Source organism: Lissotriton vulgaris, chromosome 4_1, assembly GCF_964263255.1.
Source record: "Lissotriton vulgaris chromosome 4_1, aLisVul1.2, whole genome shotgun sequence".
Classification (NCBI taxonomy): Eukaryota; Metazoa; Chordata; class Amphibia; order Caudata; family Salamandridae; genus Lissotriton; species Lissotriton vulgaris.
In genome coordinates, this window is record NC_141691.1 from 1552876641 (window position 1) to 1552890086 (window position 13446).

The following is a 13446-nucleotide window of genomic DNA, read 5'->3' on the forward strand; positions in this document are numbered from 1 at the left end:
TTGTCTCAGAAAAAGAATGGACTGAGTTATATCTGCAGACAGAACTCATTTAGCAGTCTTGTGTCCACAGAGGTGGTAGCATGGCTCTCTAGTTCTGTATCAGCAGATGGGAAGGCTCTGAGCTTGGGGTGCTCACAGCCGCTGAAGCCCTGCAGGGTATCTGCTGGCTCATGGATGCATTGCATGCAATCCAGGTGCCGGACTGAGAATTTGGAGGAGAGAGTACTATTGAATAAAAGATCAGAGACCCCAGATGGACCAAGGGCAGGATAATGGGCATGTGATCTCCCTTTTAGCACCTGCCGTACAAAAACAATGCCATTTCCCTGTCTCAGTGGACGTATGTAAGATCATATTAATTCGTAACCTCCCCCGGGGGCCCCAGGCAATTTCCCCAACTCCTTAGTTGAAGCCATCTCTCAACTAGCCTCCTCCACTTCCAACTTCCTGTTATTAGGTGATCTCAATTTCCACTTCCTTGACCCAACGGATCGTGTGGCCGCGGACATTAGACATGACCTCACAGCCTTAGAGGTAGGTCTGATGAACAACGAGCCCACCCACGAGAAGGGCCATTTATTGGATCCTATCTTCTCCAATATTCCAACGATGACCACCGAGCCTCCGGTGACCCTTCCATGGACTGACCATTTCCTCGTCCCCTTTTTCTGGGAAACCCCCAGGTCTAATTACTCTATGCCTAAAACCCAGGTTACTGATCGCCAATGGCATAAATTGCCACTGGATATTTGGGCCCGTTCTCTGACCGAGTCCACTCCTAAGCTTTCCTCGGACCCAAATTTGGCAGATAAACAATTCAGTGACTGGATTACGTCGTCTCTGGACACTCTGCTTCCAAAAATCACCACTTTCAAGCAACCAAAAAAGATATCCCCTGCTCCGTGGTACACTCCGGAACTTAAAATCTTACGGCAAGAATGTAAAAAGACCGAACGTTCATGGAGACGTGAGAAAACAGGAGCGAATAAAAAAATCTACTCCATTTCTCTTCTCAATTATAAAACCGCTATCCGGATTACCAAAAGCGTGTTCTTCCGGGAGAGAATAGAGAGAGCAGGTGGCTCCGGGAAGGAATCATTCGCTATCCTGAAAGAACTTTCAAAACCACCAGTACAAGATCATGGACCCCCCTCTGACCCTATAGCCGATCAAGAGAGATGCCAACAACTGGCTAACTTTTTTCAGGACAAAATACAATTAATCCTGGATTCAATTCCCCCCTTGCACCCGAGGGAAGAAACCGTTTCTCCTCATTCGACTTCTCTCACCGGCCTATCCACATGGGGCCAGGTCACCTCAGATGAAGTGCAAACAACGCTTAACTCTATGAAAAGTGGCTCCCCTAGAGACCCTGCTCCTCTTCGGATGCTTAAAGAGGTAGCCCCTTCCATCATCCCCGCCCTCACCCAGTTGATTAATACGTCACTTCAACAGGGAGTTGTGCCCCAGAGTTGGAAGAAGGCAGTGGTAAAGGCCTTATTAAAGAAACCCACTCTGGACCCTGATAACCTGGCAAATTATCGGCCCATTTCCTTACTCCCAGGAGTAAGCAAAATTGCGGAAAAACTCATCAATAAGAAACTCTCAGAGTATTTAGAAGCCAACAACAAGCTAAAAAACTCCCAGACGGGCTTTCGACCAGGACAGGGCACGGACATCGCCCTCCTGGCGGCGGTAGAGGAAGCCAGAACGCTGCTAGATGGTGGAGGATCAGTGGCAGTGATCCTCCTCGACCTTAGTGCAGCGTTCGACACCGTGGACCACCAGCTCCTCATCGAAAGGCTGGCAAAAGTTGGTCTAGAAGGCACAGCCATATCCTGGCTCTCATCCTTCTTGACACAACGATCCTATCAGATCTGGGAGAAAGACGCCCGCTCCTCCGAAATGCCCCTCCAATGTGGTGTGCCTCAGGGCTCCTCCCTGAGCCCTACATTATTTAACATATATATGTCCACATTGGAGGAAGTCATTACCCCTTTCGGAGTGAGTGTCATCAACTACGCTGATGACACCCAATTAGTGGTGTCGTTGTCCCACCCTCAACAACAGAAAGCCGATCTCCTTAACTGCCTCACGCAGGTCCATCACTGGATGAATACATCAGCGCTAAAATTAAACGGGGCAAAAACCGAGGTCCTTGTACTCGGCCCAAAAGGAACCTCATTTCCGTTGGACATGTGGCCAACATGTCTAGGTCCCCCCCCAGACCCAAAGACAGAGGTAAAAAGCTTGGGTGTCTGGATCGACTCGGAGCTCTCTTTCGCCCCACAAGCAAAAAAGGTCGTAGGGACCTGTTTCGGTCTGCTTAAATCCTTGAGGAAAGTCCTGCCCCTTCTTCCTCCGAAATCGCAAAAACTTTTAGTCCAGGGTCTTATTATATCTAGACTGGACTATAGTAATGCGATCTATTTGGGTGCACCGGAAGCAACATTGACTAAATTGCAGAGGATCCAGAACACCGCTGCTCGGATCATTACCAACACCCCGGCCAGATCTTCGGCCAAGCCTGCCCTCAAACTCCTGCATTGGCTCCCCATAAGGGAGAGAATTAAATTTAAAGCCCTGTGTTTGGTGCACAAAACCCTGAATAACCAAGGCCCTCCAATTCTCCGAAACTTCATTACCCCTTACATAGCCACAAGAACCCTTCGCTCTAATGTAGAAAACCTTATCAATGCCCCAAGGTTTAGGAAAGCACGATCAGGAGGAAGACGGTTCGCGGTTCATGCGGCCCGTCTTTGGAACTCCCTCCCACGAGATCTTCGTCTGGAACCCCACTACCTCCGTTTCAGGAAACGATTAAAAACACATCTTTTCCCCTAGCCCTTATGCTCCTCCCGTTAACTCAGTCCTCAGTCATGTCTCTTAGGTTCCTCAGCGCTGGGATACTTCCGGGTGACTATGCGCTTTATAAAAATAAATAATAATAATAATAATAATAATAATAAGATGGTCGTACTCCCAGTTTGTACTGCCAGAGCTTCCCTGTAAAGGATGTGTTGCGAAGTTTTTGATTTCTGTTTTGCTCAGCAATTATCTCCCGCTTTAGACATAATCTCAGGATGATTATGCCTCTTTTGCTACCCGGCCTCAAGGTAGTTTTGGTCCATTGCTTTGCACCTCTTGTAAAGATCTTCCTCTTCCATCAGAAACTATCCATATTGTCAAGGGTGCTTTTTGCCCTTTTTGACTTTACCTCTTAAGAGGGTCCCTCTTAATAGAGCCCTGACATGCTTTATATGTATGTTATGTGCAGGATAACCCTGCCTCTTGGTAGAAGCCACCCTTTCTTCTAATAACTGCGAAAGAGACTGAAGAGAACGGTAATGGATTTTCTTTTTTTGATATGCCACATACATAACTTTTGAGCAAGTTACAACTTTCCTGCTTTTTATCAAAGCAGTTTAATCCTCGTAGCTATAATCCCTTACCCTGCCTGAATCCCTACAAGTAATCAGTAATTAGTTTCTATCGCTCCTTCGCTCAACCCTGGAAATGTGAAAATCTGTGATAGAACTGAGGTATCCTGAGAACAAAAATCTTTTTGAGGTCAAGCCTGACTGTTTGACAGATGGCAGATGGCCACTGATCAAAGCTAAGTTTAGTCAGAGTCCTCGCCACTTGTCAACATCTTCTATCCCAGAATCCCACACTGATGAAAGGACAGATCCCACAAATAGGTATCAAAATGGAACCAACTCCAATAAATTCCTTTGAAGTACTTAGATCCCACAGTCCACCAGGAGATGTACTCTCTTGGAGGGAGATGAATGGGGTATGTGTGTTGGTTTGATTATGAAGGAATGTGGTTATTGCATTGCCAAACAAAAGGTAGAAATGTGAACATGGATTTACAAGGTTTTACTCTGCCATCTTGGTGAGATAGGCAACAAGATGTGGGATTCATTTTACAGTAAGTCAAAGTAAGGGAGGAGAATGTGTGGGAATTCACTGATTAATCCTTTAGGGAATTCAGCTAATCACTCGTTTATATATGTATGCATTTGGTATTTCTATAGCATGATATAGCCAAAAGGCAGATGAAAGCTGGTCAAGGCAAGAATAAAGTCAGCGAGTAATTGGAGGAGGAGCAGGGTTTTATACACTACTCCCACCAATTTCAAGTCAGAGTCCGGGTTGAATTCCTTTTTCCTTTGTCTGTCTGAATGGAGCGTTATTCCTACTCCTCCCTGAAGCTCTGTTTTTGAAAATGAGAGAGCGCAAAATTTGTGTTAGAAATTGTAGGGGTGCATCATATTCACAAGTAATCCGCACCCGCATATATAGAGGTCTATAATCATGTTTGAAAATGCACGGAGCTATGAAACCATGTATCAGAATTTGCATAGCTGTAACATAAATCGTTTTCCTTTTAAATACAGTCATGTTATTTTAGAAAATGTATTGCAGTGTAATACTAATTCAGTTAAAGGATGCTCAAATGGGCATTGATGTATTTGAAGCTTGTTTAGAAATTTACTATTGTATTCCATGTAACGACATAGAAGTGTTAGTTAGAAATGTATTCTTTGTTTCTGCTATAATGATGTAGGCTTACTGAACGAAAATGTTTTGCCAATGTTAGGGGGTGACATCTCGAAACGTGCAGAGGCCCAGGTGGGGAGGAAGGCCGTGCAGGCCAAACTAGGAATGTTTCTCATCACATTAAATCATTTAAATACTTTTCCTAGAAGGTTGTTTTAGAGAAATTATTTGCAAGTAGCATGGGGTTGCGAATCGATTTATGTGCTTTCTTTTGCAGGTGCAAGGTTAACTAGAGATAGGAGAGAAGGGCCCATTGTATATGAGCGTTAGGATGTTAGTTCTAGACATGGAGGAGTGGCTGCGGAATATTAGGGAACAAACTTCAAGAGGAGACGACACTGGGACCTAAGGCCGTTTTTCAACGAACAAGGATGAAGATGTCGTAACGAAGATACTTTGAAAATTGATGCTTAGAGGGGGGCGTCCCTCATGGCGTGTCACCCTCATTGTGGATTTTGTATTAGGGACAGCACCCCGGTAGGAGAGCAGAGCAGAAGCGCACGAGGGCGAAGAAAGATGCTGGGTAGGCAGAGAGCTTTTGCCATGCGAGAGAGAGAGGGGTTCATAGACTAAGTCTGAACTGAGTGAGCGAACTTCTTTGGAAGTCACCACGGCTGACACCTTTGTTAGGAGGGAACCTGCGTGTAGGGATGTCACTTAGTATAGAGTAGGGACAGATTATTTGGATGTATTTCTTCTTTTCTTCCATGTCTACCAAGACCCAGATTATAGCAATTCTTGCAAGCCTAGTGGTCTTGGAAATCATACTGGTGTTGATTCTTAGTAGACTGAGACTTTTCCGTGGGATTATGTTTGTATTAGTACCTGTATATCTCCTGAATCTTTTACTGAGGTGTTTATATACACAACTGCTTTTGGCTTTATAATAAATCTTTAAACGTGACTTTTTGTCAGTGGTTCTTTGGGGAAAGCAATGAAGATGGTTTGATCTGAAATTATGATGACAAGATAGATTGCCTTCTACACTCTATGACAGGTAAAAAGGTCTAGTCGACCTGTGGCGGGATTCTAGAAATCTTATTCCGATTCTAGAGAAAATTCCCACCTTTCCAGTTGGTAGCAGAGGATGGTTTATCTTCTGGAGTGAAGGTAATCCAGATAGGCTAAGATTTCCCCAAGGCCCATAGAGATCTGGAGATGTTGTTGTTGTTGTTAAAGCTTTATTCGACATTTTTGTCATGAAGCCAATACAAAATAAAACACATGTGTTACACACATTAAAAATTAATTACAATACATAAAACTTTACAGTTATTCATAGTGTGCAAATATGCGGGTAGGTACAAGGTACAATTGTGCAATAGTACATCGATCATATGTTTGAGTAAGGAGGGAGATGTACATGCCGGGGTTTTTTTGTTAGACCAAGACAATTATTAAGAACAATTATATACAGTTGTAGATAAATAATTAAAAAGCCAGAAGATAAAATCAAAGTTTTTTCCTAAGTTAACATTCCAAATTTCTTTCTTATTATACTAACACCGTGGAGGTACCTACTCAAACCAAATACTATTAACCTACTATTCGAGGATCTAAGTATGCGCTCTGCCTCTTTGTATGAACGTGTCCCCAGGTTTTTACAAAGGGGTATAATCCATTTTTTTCGAGGTGATACATATAACGGGCAAAAGAAGAGGATGTGAGCCTCGTCTTCTTTCAAATGCAAGTCACAAGAGGTGCAGTATCGATCTGTATTTGCACCTCCCCACCTACCAGTGTTTGCATTAATTTGTAGGACCTCTGGAGATGTGCGTCCATAGAGCAGCGGACGAAGGATGGCGATCCACGGAAGATGATGGAGAGTGACGGTGCGGCAGAAAGCAGCAGGTCGTAAGAGTGTGAGTATAAAGAGGGTCATGCGTGTTAGATTGCGGTGTGTACTATGTTGTTGAATTGTGTTGTCTTGCGGAGTTGAGTGCCTGTAGTGTGAAAGGAGAACAGGTTGTGAGCACGCGCAACCGGTGAAAATCTTAGACTCAAGGAGACTTTAAGTGGTTCGGGTGTATCGAACACATACAGTAATTGTCGACCATTGAAAGGGGATCATGAGGTACCATTGATCGCCCGCAGGACCGAGATAGGGGGAATGAATGTGTGAATGCGTGGGTAACGGACGCTGGTCGGAAGTTACCGTGTGTATGAAACCTATCAGAGAGGTGATTGTTTGGTCATAAAGCGGACAGACATTTGCCAGTCGCTGACAATTACAGTCAGACTGTGGACGTACAGTCAGAGAAGTGGTTGCTTGGTCGGAAGTGATCATTTCAAATTGTATGATTGGGACGCATGCATGACCGAGGGACGAGCGGAGAAAGGAGGGGAACTGCTGCGAAACGGAGGCGAGTGACGTCAGAAAGAGCCGCGCTGGGATAGGACGGTTAGTGTGGAGCCGCGCTGAGATAGGGCGGTTAGCGAGTAGCGAGTGACATCAGAAAAGAGCCGCGCTGGGATAGGACGGTTGGAGTGAAGCCGCGCTGGGATTGGTGGTTTGTCATTGTACAGTAAAACAAGCGTAGTAAACAAGGAATTGTTGTGGATTTCATCATGAAATGTCTAAAAAGTTTGCGAAGTTGTTTTTCGGGAGAAAAGAGGTTAGAACCTCGGGGTGGGGAAGAGGCTCCACCCGAGGATACGCCAGCACATTACATGTCTACGAATGTTGGGTTACATACTATATTGTGGCTTGAGAACTGGTGTAAGATGACTGAAGGGAACGAGGAATTGACTTTCCCTAGGTACGGGACATTCAGGTTAGAGGTGTTGTACCAACTAAAAGCAATCATGTCTTCTTTGCGACCCTTGCCTAGGCCAACACAGTTCGAAGCATTGAACGCATGGATCAGGGCAGCCCACGAAAAAAAACAGGGATAGGAGACAGGAAAGAGTGAATAGATCAGTTAGGGCAGTGCAGGACGCGAGGTGGGATGCACTGGCCAAGAGGTGGAGAGTGCAGACCATAGAGGGAGACAGGTTGTACCCACTGCTGGTCAATGAAAGGGAGGTGCAGAAAAAGAGTACAGAGGATGATGACAGTGAAACAGAAGACAGTCTGATAGAAAGGCTGTTGTCGGACAGACCACCCCCATATAATCCAGAAATAAAAGGGACCTCACCACCACCAACAGGAAGAGAGACATCGACAGTGGAGGGTGGAGTCCTAAGAGAGAGTGATTTGGGCCCGGTAAGAAACAGGGCTAGCTCAATGGAAGGCGAGGGGGTACCTCAACGGACCCCAGAAGCGAGAGTAGTGGGAAGATTCACTGTACAGCAGGTACACTGTGAAGAGGGGGCAAGCGCTCAGAGACTACCAGACGCTCTTACAGTACCTGTTACCATAGGTCCCATAGTATCATTATACAATCCAAAACAGACTCAAGGTGAGAGTCTGCCACAATTAGATAGAGAAAGGAACGTTAGCGGAAATAGAAGTAATGTGCCGCACGACTGGAACCAATGGTCTAGACCTGTAGAAAGGAGCACTCCTCTGGCAGCATCGGCAGATTCCTCTAGGGAACACGGGGGTTTAAGAGGACCGATAGATTTGAGAGGACCACGGCCCCGGTCGATTAGAGAACTGAGGCCATATTTGAGGACTTGGGAGACAATCGCGGATACCCAGAGTGACAGGACAAGAGACGATGGGAGACATTGGGGTTCAGAGAATAGAGAGATATCCCATTGCAGGTCTAATGAAAGCAGACAGGAAGGGGACCGCGGGAGTGAGGAAAATAGGGGTACGTTTACCCCTGGAGCTGCAGAAAGAAGACAAGAGTGGAATTGTGAAAGATGGGAGAGAGGAAGTGTTCCCCATAACACCCCTGAGGAAGACAGACGAGTGAGTCAGGAATGTAAAGGGAAGAACCCGAGCGAAACCTCTAGTCAAGGCACATTGAGAGCGGTGATAAAGGCAAGGAGAATAGATGTGCTAAGACTGAAGTCAGAGGTAAAAGAGATACTGGAAGGTACAATTCCCTTGGAGAGAATAGAACTTTACGAACCATATGAATTGCTGTTCGTAGCGAAGGATGTTACTCGTCGAGCTAGAGCAGCGCACGAGAAACTAACGGAATTAGCGAACAAATATTCAGTGGATTTGACCAGGACAAAGGCGTTACAGGGTGGCCATAGGCTGCAGTATACAGATCAGGATCTAGACGAGAAGAGAGTGATCGGATTGAAAACCAAAATCAGAGAACTAGTAGTTGGTATCCGAACATGGATACAATTGGATAAGTGGGAGGAAAGGTGGTCCAAAAAGAAGAGTGTTAGGCGGAGCACTATAGAGACTTCTCCAGGAACAGGACTGATGCATGCGGAAGCTTACCCTTTGAGGGAAGTAGCTCATGGAGGATATGTGCATGTACCTTGGAGTAGGGGAGATTTGGCTACCTTTACGAACACTTTTCCAAAATTGAGAGAAAGCCCAGTAGAATGGTACAAGCAAGTAGAGAGGTTTGTCAAAATTTCAAAGGTACTGTGGGTTGATCTGAACACATTGTTTGACATTGTGGTTCCGGGAGATCTGTGGGTAGCATGCAAGGTTAGTGTCGAGTGGCCCACAGAGGAGCCAGAAAGAGAGGCACTCACGAATGGACCTTCACCAAGAGTAATGGTAAAGTACGAGCAAGTGATTACGTGGTTGAAAACCAAGGTGCCAATACAAGACATAGATTGGGTGAAAATAGACCGAACTAGACAGGAACCAAAAGAGACAGTTCATGAATACTATGAGAGACTGTTACAGATATTCAAGCAGTGCAGTGGCCTGGATGTGATGGATCCAAAGGACATGGGACAGTTTGTGTCCAATTTTGTTTTGGGACTGAGGCCAGAGATCTGTCTAATGATACAGCAACATTTGATCTGTTGGCAGAACAAACCTCTAGACGAGATCCTGAGGTACGCCAGATACTGCAGTGATGAGATAGACTCTACGACTAAGAAGCTCAAGGATAAGCTGATGCTAGTCCAAATGCAACCGGGAGGACAGGGTCAGTCTGGAAATAGGACATTGGGGAGAAGATCGAGTAGTCAGAAAAGGGACAGCGAGGATGGCCAGAGGCCAAGGGTAGATCTGGCAACTCTGAAAAAGACAACAAGGTGCCATCAGTGACACGAGATCGGGCACTGGAGGCGTGAGTGTCCCCATAATCCAGAAAATCAGGGACAAGAGGAAGAAGAGGAGAGTCAGGCTCCCCAAGCTCCGAGATCAACAGTGGTCAAGCTCAAGGTGGCAAAAGGGGGGACTTCCGCTCCTAGAGCTCCCGTTCCCCAGCCACCGAAGATCGGAGCAGGGAACAAGATATATCAACAGATGCCTCTTCTGATAGACGGAGACGAGTATTATGCCTTTAACCCAGTGACAGGAAGGTGTCTGTATGGAGAGGAAGAGTGTACCTTAGGGGCAGCATTGGAGGTAGATCAGAGAGGACCCTTTGTAGAGGCGGATGTAGCTGGACACCCCACTACCTTTATGGTGGACACGGGTGCGACTCGTTCTACTGTATGGTCCGCAGTGGTCCCTAACTTGCCTCTTTCCGGACCGACCATCCAAGTAGTGGGAGTAGCAAATAGGAAAATGACAAACCCACTGACTGAGCCAGTTCCAGTAAAAATAGGAAACTTCAGGGACAATCATCAATTTGTGGTATGTGATTCTAGTCCCGTGTGTCTGTTAGGAAGAGACCTGTTGTGTAAGCTTAATTGTACCATCTATTGCACACCCAAGGGAGTGGAGTTAGAGACGAATGATGATGATGCTACCTTTAAGGTGGCAAACACCCGTCTGTGCATAGAATTGTATCCTGCACTAACCGTGGAGGAACTCCCCTGGGATCTGAGAGAGACGGTTAGACAGGAGGTTTGGGACTTTACAGGAGAGGGATTGGACTGATCAAAGGTGTAGAGCCAGTCAGGATACAAGTGAGGCCTAATGCAGAATTTCCTAGAACACCCCAGTACAAGCTGACTCCAGAAACGATTGCGGGAATAAAACCTGTGATTGAATCCATGATTAGACAAGGAATCCTAAAAGAGATAATAGGCAGTCCGTGTAACTCTCCGATCATGGGCTTGCAGAAGCCTAGCGGGAAGTTCAGGATTGTACAGGATTTACGAAAAGTGAACGACATCGTCGTTCCATGCTGTCCAGTGGTACCGAATCCATCAGTAATATTGTTTCAAATTCCAGCACAGGCTGAATGGTTCACAGTGTTTGACCTATGTCAGGCATTTTTCTCAATACCGTTGCATGAGGAGAGCCAATTTCTCTTCGCTTTTAAGCTGGAAAACTGTGTGTTAACATGGTGTCGTATCCCACAGGGGTATACAGAAAGTCCATCGATCTTTAATCAGATCTTGAAAAGAAATCTTGAAAGTCTAGTACTGTCCCAAGAACTCAGTTCTCGTACAGTACATAGACGACCTCCTTGTTGCGTCAGAGACAGAAGATGCCTGTAGAATAGACACCATTGCTTTGTTGAACCATCTGGCAGAGAATGGTCACAAGGTATCTCCCAGCAAGCTACAATACTGTCTTCCAGAAGTACAGTATTTGGGACACAGAATAGAGAAGGGAATAAGGAAAGTGTCCCCAGACAGAATAGAGGCAATAATGAAAATGATGGTGCCTACCACACAAAGAGAGGTTAGAATGTTCCTGGGAATGGTTGGCTACTGTCGCCAGTGGATTGCAAATTTCTCACTAAAAGCGAAACCCTTACAGAAACTGACGCTCAAGGACGTGAGTGATCCGGTACCATGGGACACAGACTGCATGATGGCTTTCCTATCGTTGAGAGAGGACTTATGTCGTGCTCCAGCTCTGGGAATGCCTGATTACACCAAATTGTTTTCATTGTTCTGCTGCGAGCGAGAGGGTTGCGCGTTAGCAGTTTTGACCCAAGATCACGGAGAGGCCCTTAGACCAGTTGCATATTTCTCGGCTACTTTAGACCCAGTAGCCGCAGCGTTGCCCGGATGTCTCAAATCCGTAGCTGCAACAGGTGTCAGCATTGAGCGATGTGAGAGCATTGTGATGGGGCATCCATTGGTGGTACACGTTCCACATTCAGTAGAATTGTTAATGACAAGGACCAAAACGCAGCACCTGACTAACAACAGGCTCACACGATACGAACAGGTTATACTCGCTGCAGAGAATGTGATCCTAAAGAGGTGCTCAGTTTTGAACCCTGCTACATTGATGCCATTGCCAAATGTTTTAGATGATGATTGTGAAGACCATGACTGCCTTGAAGTGACTGAACTGTGCATCAAACCGAGACCAGATATTGTCGATGAGCATTTGGAAGATCCAGATGAAATTCTCTTTGTAGATGGCTCATGTATAAGGGACAATGCTGGACAGCTAAGAGCGGCTTTTGCCGTTTGCACGATTCATGGAATAATCGAAGCTGCCTGTTTAGAAGGAGTACACTCCGCTCAGGTGGCTGAGATAGTTGCGTTGACGCGTGCCTGTTTGGCAGCCAACAAGATTCGAGTCACCATATACACCGACAGCAGATATGGGTTCGGTGCGGTTCATGACTTCGGTCAGTTGTGGTCTCAAAGGGGTTACATGACATCATCAGGTTCCCCTATCAGGAATGGGGAATTTGTCAGGTTACTACTGGAGGCTCTGCAGGGGCCAGCAGAAATCGCTGTAGTGAAATGCACGCCACATAGCAAAGGTGCTGATTTTGTGTCACTAGGAAACAGATATGCAGACGAGGTGGCACGTTATTGTGCCGAGCAATCTTACTCCTTCACTGATCAGGTTATCGAGGGAATGCATAGAGGGACCGAGCTAAACATGGTACTTGAAGTGGCAGACACTTGGGATGAATTGAGAAAAATGCAAGAGCAGGCGTCAGATTTCGAGAAAAGAGTGTGGGTGACTTCTGGCTGTACCAAAGGGGATCTGGACTTGTGGATTTCGGCAGATGGGAGAGATGTGTTGCCAAATGAATTAGTGAGCCCGATGGCTCGACAGATACATGGCTCTGTGCATTTGGGAAGAGATGCAATGATACAAGTGTTCAGGCAGACTTGGTATAATCCTAAATTCAGAACGGCTGCAGAAGCGGTGTGTCAGAGGTGTGTTACATGTCAACAGATGAATGTTGGAAAAAGGACACCAGTTACGTTAAGTCATGTGGGGAGGTCCGGAGGACCTTTCAACAGAATGCAACTGGTTTTCATTGAGATGCCAAAGTGTAACAGCCTTAGATATGTCTTGGTAATTGTGTGTGTGTTCTCTAGATGGGTCGAGGCATATCCCACTCGTAGGTGCGATACACTCACGGTAGCCAAATTATTGTTGAGGGAATTAGTGCCAAGATTCGGGTTCCCGACCTCTTTGGAATCGGACAGTGGAACACATTTCAACAGTGAAGTTGTGAAGATGCTCTGCTCTGCACGAACATTGACCAGAGATTACATTGTAGCTATCGGCCAGAGGCTTCTGGCATAGTGGAGCAGATAAATGGGACACTCAAAGCAAGAATGGCAAAAGTGTGTTCATCCACGTCCCTGAAATGGCCAGATGCTTTACCGTTGGTGTTAATGAGCATACGTAGTACACCAGACAGGAGAACAGGACTTTCACCTCATGAGGTGCTGATGGGAAGAGCTATGAGGTTGCCGTCCGTTCCCTCAGCGGCCTTGCTGAATATCACAGATGATCTGATTCTTGATTATTGCAAAGGATTATCTGACAGTTAAAACAGTCACCCACGCTCTAGTCACGAGCCGACTGGACTACGGAAACACCCTCTACGCAGGTACCACCGCCAAACTCCAGAAGAAACTACAACGAATCCAAAACGCCTCAGCCAGGCTCATATTAGACATCCC